The sequence below is a fragment of the Pungitius pungitius genome, chromosome 11, assembly GCF_949316345.1.
Source record: "Pungitius pungitius chromosome 11, fPunPun2.1, whole genome shotgun sequence".
NCBI classification, from domain to species: Eukaryota; Metazoa; Chordata; class Actinopteri; order Perciformes; family Gasterosteidae; genus Pungitius; species Pungitius pungitius.
In genome coordinates this window covers 16,047,918-16,055,989 of record NC_084910.1, presented here as the reverse complement: position 1 = coordinate 16,055,989, position 8,072 = coordinate 16,047,918, and positions in this window count along the sequence as shown.

The following is an 8,072-nucleotide window of genomic DNA, read 5'->3' as shown; positions in this document are numbered from 1 at the left end:
AGACACCAAGCCTACGTAGAAATAGAATTTATGCCAAGTATAGTATGGTTGTTGCTGAGCTTTCGATCAATGGTGTCTCGTTGGTACGGTGGAAGGTGTGTGTGTGTGTGTGTGTGTGTGGGGTGGGGGGGGGGTCACACAGCTCAGCACACGAACGATACATAGCACAGCACTTTAGAGACTGCCACTCTTCACTCGCACACACAGCCGAGCGGTATCAACCTCTGTCCCTCGACCCGCTTCGGCCCGGGTAGTGAAAACGGGATGTCAGCGCCTCGTCATCCGAACGGGGACAATCGGTCCAGAGGTTTTTACCTTAACGGATTCGAGGTTTTCTTCTTGAAGGGCATTTGACTAAAAAGCCACATGGGCGAGGGAGAAAGAATGCCTTGATTCAGCTCACTTTGTTGCATCGTGAAGGTTCATTTGGCTGCAGGTGTGTAGAGAGAAGAAGTGAACAGAACCGGGGTTGGACGTCGGCGTCCGAGGCCCAGCAGCCCCGCGGCGTTCTCTCGTCCTTGTCTCCAAGGGACACGTGTGTCTTGTCCCCCCGGTGCCCGGCAGCCTCGCTGTCCTGAGCCCGGTAGGAAGGTGGTCTGTAGTGCTGTGGGTACCTTTTCAGTCCAGAGGGCGGAGCTGTTTCTTTACACTAGAGATCTAAGAAAAGAAGAGAAAACAGAAAACACTGCACCTCACTTACCTTGGTATGCTGCATACGTTATACTACATGGAAGGAAAAAACCTACAAATTGCTTTTATTATGACATGTAATGCTTGAGTAATGCCTGATTGCGATATTCTTATACGGTAACTATTTTAGAGTCAAAATAAGTATAGCTGTAAAAAAAGAAAATTCTGTTTTTGTCTTAACACTTATTCAATTTTTAAAAATTGTTCTTGAGCCGATTTATTTTGTTGTCCTATTTAAATGTGTTGTTCTTTAAATTTATATCTAAATATATATATATATATATGCGGAATATTTTATGGTGTATTTATTGAGAGTGCATTCTAGCATTTGTGCGGCATGGTGGGGGCGGAGCCAGGAGGATGAGGCCTTTAGCCCCTCCCCCTCGCAAGCACAACAACATGGAGTGGGTGGAGGAAAGGCAAAAGGTGGATTTGACCTGCTGATACCTACAGGTCAACTCTCTTAACCCTCCACTCTTCTTTTATCACCTGAGAAGGCCCAATGCCCCCCGCCCCCCCTCCCTCGCCTTCTCCCCCCCCCCCCCCTTAGCCGCAGCTCATCTCTGACAAAGGGCAGCGTTTCTGAATCGCACTGACCCGAGTCACCATTGGCTGACTGCTTTATTATCCCAAGCTGCTCATTGGTGCGTTAGCCATGTAAATTCACCGAGCCAGTGAGGGTGGATGAACGTCGTGAGGAAGCAAGGAAGGAAGGAAGGAAGGAAGGAAGGAAGGAAATCATGTTAGCACTTCTTTCTTTAAATTGGCAGCAGAAACAGGTCTTATTCCCCCAGAAAAGATGCCTCAGCCTTAAGTGCGTTCTGGTCGGGTTTCTGTGACTTTTGCCTTCACGTACTCGACCCTCTTCTCACTTCTCATGTGACCACTAACCCGGACGCGTCGGCCCCCGTTCGCACTGCGGTCCCAACAGAAACCCGCTTCCGGTCAAACTGCATTCGGAAAACGATTCTTGGGGGTGTTTTTCTTTTGTTCAAACCGAACGAGCAGCGCAACATCTCAAAGACCTGAAGACATTTGGTCATTGGACTTTCTGACACTAATTGATGGCTTTCCATTGAACTATTTCCGGATGCAGTTTGACGTGAACATGGAGGTTTCCCCCTGAGACACAGGCCTGTGCCTGTCAGGACTGACTGCATTATGGTGATCGCTGTTCTTGCTTTAATTTCTTTGTTAGTGCCCCCCCCCCCACACCCCCATTGGAGGATCAGAGACATGGAGCTCTTGAGTATTCCTGTCAATCCGGTCCCACAGTAACCCGGGCCACTCTTTCCTGTGAGCCGACTGGCTTTCAATTGATCCATGTGTACTGCCATGGCTATCCAACGGTTGACCTGTTTTCATTCCATTAGCGTTCCAATAATGCCTTCGAACCAAATATTGCACAAGAGATTAGGCTCCTGGCGCCGATGTAGACACATCAGGGTTCTGGGGACCAGTAATCTGACGGTGGCCAAGGATTTGGGTCTGCTGATTGGTCAGATCTCCTCTTAAGGTAGCATCACTCTTATGTCGGTCTTGTATCAAACTAGAGACGTTGGACTCTGAGCGATGCACCAGCAAGCGGATGTAGACCAGTGGACCTTCACCTCCAGACGATCCATGTCTCAGTCCCTCTGTATGTTGTACCAACAGCTCCATTTCAAATGTCACTTTCTTTTCTAACTCTCTCTCTCTCTCATTGGTTGTTGTCCTTTTTATTGTTGCTTTGACTAATACTTGCAATAAAATGCTATGCTTTACTGAGACTGAGTTACTGACTAAACACAACCAAACACAACCAAATACTTAGGAACAATTAACAATTAATATTAATGATATTGATTGAATGATGATGACATTTATTTCATTTTCGTCAAACAAAAAAAATCCTGAGTGCTTGTGTCAAACTACACTAATGAACTCTATTTGGCAGCAAATTAGGGTTGCCATGGTGATGGTTACTGCTAAGTGATTTCTTGGTCAAGCTGTTAAGTAGAGGCGCGGCTCACAAATGATTGATAAAGTAAATATTTTATGGAATTCTGAATCAATGGGAGATGTGGAACATTTTATGCTTTTTTATTGGGCTGAAAGTGTTTGTTTGAATGATGTTTCAACATTGAAAAATCAAAAAAAGAAGCTGAGCTGCCAGAAGGGGGGGGGGGGGCAGAAGGATAATACTACAGATGTGTTGGTTTAGTTGTGACCGTCTATAAAAACAGCAAAGCTTTCCAAAAGTGAAGCCAGAACATCAACAAAGTGTTGTTGTTTGTTTTTTGTCAAAATGAAGCTTTAAAAGACACGTGTTAAGGTTTCATCATTTGTTGTTATAATACTGATCGTTTTGTTGCATTGACTTTCGGCCCCACGGGAACAACAAAAGACAGATGCGTTTGGGCGTTCCTGAACATTAAAGCTCAACTTTAAGCCAGTGTTCAAACTCCTCTTAGCTTGGTTAGCACGTCACACGTTAGCTCGCTGTGTGATTCCACATTCAAAACTCAGAAAGGAAGTAAATCCAGCAGATTTTTGGGGGCCTTGGGGGCCGTAGCCGCTTGGCCGAAACGCCGAGCTAAAGTGAGGAGAACTGGAGTTGGGTGCTGCTCGGAGTCTGTACACACACACATTTATTTCCCCTTGTTGGGGTCCTCGCTACGACTAGTCGTAGAGGAACCTATTGTATTTCCAGGAATTATTATTATTATTATTCTCACAAACTGAGGGCATTTTTGAGGCCTTTATCATACCGTTAAATTTGGCATGGATATCTGGACTGTTAAAAAATGTGATTATTTTTGGGTCTCACATTTGTGTATAAAGAAATGTCTCTATAGCACCAATGTCAAAGGTTAAAGTTTACAAAGCGGCATTCCTGGCGTTGCTCCACACGGTTAACGACCACTGACTTGGGAACGCAGGCGTCCTCCGACGTGCAAGGCGTAGCGAGGACCCGTCCAACGCTGCTCGCAGCTTTAATTGTTATTGAATTTATTGACGAACAGCAAACAAAAATCAAACCATTGCCAATCCAAACATGAGAATGTATTGTTTTATTTCTGGTGAGATGACAATAAATAAGTTTTTCCAGCTCAACTCAAACATGTTGTCTCGGCTGGATTTTGTCCATCAAGGGATCAGCGAAATAAAAATCCTAGCCAAGCCCTGCTGCCATTTTGGAAAGAATCACATTTTTTGAAAGACTGTGGTGGATGTAAATTCATTTCTGACAGGGGGGGGGGGGTCCTCCTGTCATGTTTTTTTCTCCCTCGCCACGTTTTATAATCCTGTGGAAGTCAAATCTTGATGCACCAGAAATCCAGGCTGCCAACACTTTATCATAATTACCAAAGCAGTTTCCTTTAACTGTTCTAATTAAAATAAATACCAACTGCAAATATGTGTCAGCTTTAATACGGCTCTGAATTACCGTTTTTAGAGCGGAGTTAACGAGGCCGTGGCTGACGGCCACGCAGGTGGCTCTCATTCTGTGGATTAAATGGCAGCCACATATTTAAACTTTTTTTTCTTCTCAATGTTTTGGCCTTGAACTTTTAATAAATACAAACAATACATCATGTGCTGTTTTTTTAGTGTTCATTCGGTATCTTCTTTTTCCATTGATTGGCCATCGTTGATCAGCTGCATATAAAACACCTGCACCTGGCACCTAAAAAAAAAAAAAAAGGAAACCCTGTATGTCGTATTTAAAATGAAGGAGCTTATAGGTCACTTAGCAGCTGACAGTAAAGAACGTATCCAACAAGCGCCTTTTCATATTCATCTACATTCTGAGTGATGGCTTGTGGCTTCACAGTTGAATCAGAGCTTTTCAGGGATATCAGAGATATTTTCCCACAACAATGAAAAATACCTGACAACTGATTTGATTAAAATTTGATGAAACATCAGCAAGGTCTCTGTGGAGAAACCTCCAGCCTGATTTAGTTGTATGATTCCCTCCCGTATTGTGCACAGAGAGCCTTTCTGCATCAGGATTCTTCTCTTGATGACACTCACTGACTCATTGAGTCCGTCCACGTGGCACCACCACGGTCTCACCACCAGAGGGCGCACTTTTCCAAGAGAAAATCCAGTCTGCTCAGGATGGAATGAGGTGTTGAGGCCTCTGGTTGGGGGGGGGGCATGTCTGTTTTGGGAGGTGAGGCCTGAGGGAGACGCTAGAGGGCACACAAGGACAGACTGATGTAGATGGACACTTAAGCTCCTTCTTTTTGACTTGATTCCCAAATATCACAGGATGTGGAAGCCTTTTATTTATTTTAGCGCTGTATCTTTTTATTTGACCTTTAACCTGCTCCCATTGCACCACAATTGGGCCAAAATGACACTTAAGGATCTGTTTTTTTATTTTCTTGCTGAGAGAAGATGTATCCTGACTTAAAAACAGCTGGCAGTACTAAACGCATTCAAACCTTTTTGTCTTTTTTATTTCATTGTAATTTAGCAGGTTTATGACTGTATGAAAAGCAATCTACTTCTTTATTGACGCACAGAGAGTTGGGTATAGATTTATTGGAATGTAGCCTAACTGGCACTGACTGATAAACGATGACGTGTCGTTTCAGCCGTTTAGTTTTGGCTTGACCCTTATTTCAGTGTTTATTATTCAATTATAGCTCTGTGAAGCTTATTTCCAATGCTAGATGGACGGAGGGGTGATGAAAATGGCCTTTTTCCCCCCATCTGGCGACACATGCAGCTGATTAGCTTAGCTCAGTTTAGCTCATCACAAAGTCCGCAACCCCCCCCCCCCCCCAGCTTGCTTGGCTGTGTCTGGGAGTAACACAAAACCAGAGCGTAGAGCATTGTATTGTAAAGTTGTGTTTGTGTGCAGCGTTGCTGTTAATCCAGAGCTGACCCGCATCCTTTGTGGTTTTTACTTACCTCCCGAATACGAGGCTCACATTCGTCCTCTCGTCTGAGAATCCGCTGAAATGTTGACTTATTGCTCAGAGATCCAGGCTGGTATCGACATGCCTAGTTGTGAAATGAACATCTGAGTCCCTATAACAGCTGGTCACATTTTTCTCTAATAACACCAGGCCTCCCATTCTTCTTTTGTCAGCCGCTCACCGCTCCGTATCTCCACGGACATGAATACGCATAGTTCTGGCGAGGAAATGCAGCTGCGATAACGGTTACATGGCGGGAATGGACAAAGACGCTGAATAATTGGGGGTCAAAGGAGGGAAGAATGGTTACTGATGTTTCTCATGGATGCTCCGCGAATCGGTGCGGCGCTCTTTACGGTCCCAGAGAACAATGCACCCCTCAATCTGAATGTATGAATCAGCTATTGTGTGTGTGTGTGTGTGGGACCACAGAGCAGAGATGGTGATAAGATATTGTTCAGCTGTCAGGGATCAGCAGGCAGTCTTTTCTGTTTTATGGACTGTGTGAATTATGACGGACAATTCCAACATTTGGTCCTTCCCCGGACATTTTGTCATCGGGTCTTCAGTTTAGATTATTAACAGATCATTTTGATGGAGACAAATGAACACAGTGCTAATTGCTAATCTGTTCCCAACCAACACCTCACATTGCATTCATGCCTTTGGTCCAGATTGATCTGCCATCACCTCGGGCCTTAATCAGATCAAAGTCTTCGTTTGGTCTGACCAAACAATATTGACACACCCATCAGCTTCAATTGTACTTAATTCAATTAAAAATAAACTTCAGTGTGTTTAGTATTGTCAGCGCGCTGTTAGTATTTAGCTCAAAGCGCCGCTGTGCCTCGGACTCACAGAGCCGCCAGTAGATTTGTGTTCGGACGTCGGCTTAGTGCAGTAAAAGCAGGGTACTTTTGACCTTTTCTTCTCAGCAGACAGCTGGTCTTGGCTGTTCCACTCCAATCTGACATGTAAAGATAATTCAGACACTCCTGGGGGGGGGGGGGGGGGGGGGGGCGGTACTAACAAAAAAACCTTTTGTGAGAGCGGCAGTTCGGTTATAGACCTAATCTCTGTCGGCAAAGCACATGAACGGACAAAAAGCGACGAGTTCTCTCAATACGTCCAACTCTCTCTGAGCAATGAGCCTGTTTGTCCAAACTGAAAAACTATTTCTAAAGGACCCATTCATGAACAGGGGTTGAGGGCTTGTTTGCTACTCTCAGCCACAGATTTGGTCCTCTGCAACAGCAGAATGGTGTTAGATGGACTGAGCTATAAGAAACTCCAGTGACGTTGGCTAGTGATGCGGCTTTACTAGTTAACAATGGAGCTTTCTGTAAATCCGGCTTATGTCGGTTTTCGGGAGGATCCACGGCTTCCAGGTTCAGCTGATGGATGTTTCTGTCCTCCACCTCCATCTGACGGGCGGGACACCAGAACCAAAGGGGCCACAGGACGGAGCGACGGGCACAATGGGAGCAGTGCTAATGGGTTCATGAGGGGCGAGGAAGCCATTTGAGAAGTGTTCCGCCCTCCTTCAATGCTTATAAAAGTGCTCTTTAGACTCATTTCAGGTTCGGGCCAAATACTGCCCACTTCGATGGACCATTAGAATCACAGGGAGGGGTGGCCCTGACGATCCGACCGGCGGTTTACACATTAAACCCCATTTGCAACTTCAGAGACTCACAAGGCTGTGTTTCATACATAAGTGTCATACAAACTACAGCTGCCTATATCAGTAATAAGGGATCTGTATTCTACACACAACTTTCATTCCATTTTCATAATGTTTCATCATTGTCTTCCTCACCTTGGGATGTAGCCTGCGGGAGCTTTAAGCTCTATCTCCTATTCTCGCTTTCTGGCAATATATTGAAGGCTTTTGTAGGTGCAAATAGAGTGTCTTCTTCTCTTTGTCAAATAACCACCGTAGAAGACAGAAACGACTTTTGGCTGAAACTCTTAGGCACACCTAACCTTCTCCTGGCAGATGTTCAATTGCTCCATCCTCTCCCGCCCGATATGACATGTCCTTCACCTCCTGCTCCTCTGTTCCCGTTTCCTCCACATGGCCGTGTGTAGATCCACGCAGCACAGCCAGGACGCCGCTGGAGGTCACAGGGAAATCAATGGTTTGTTCAGAGCGTTATCTTTGACACGCACTCTACAGTCCCAGGATGAGCGCCAGGAAGAGTTTAACCTCAACATAAATTAAGGGGGGGGGGGGGTCCCAGAGGACCAATCACTGGGATCGTTTTGAGCTGAACCGAGCTGACAGACGACAACTGATCAATGAAGAGAATTTAAGTTTGAAGTATTGTGCAACATTCTTATATGACCCAAATAGCAAGAAATAACACTTTTCAGTTTTAAATTTCCTTATTTTGTGTGCTTACTCTTTCGCCTAAACGTCATGTTTTTCTGACTTTGACGCCCTATCATTGGATTACTGTTATA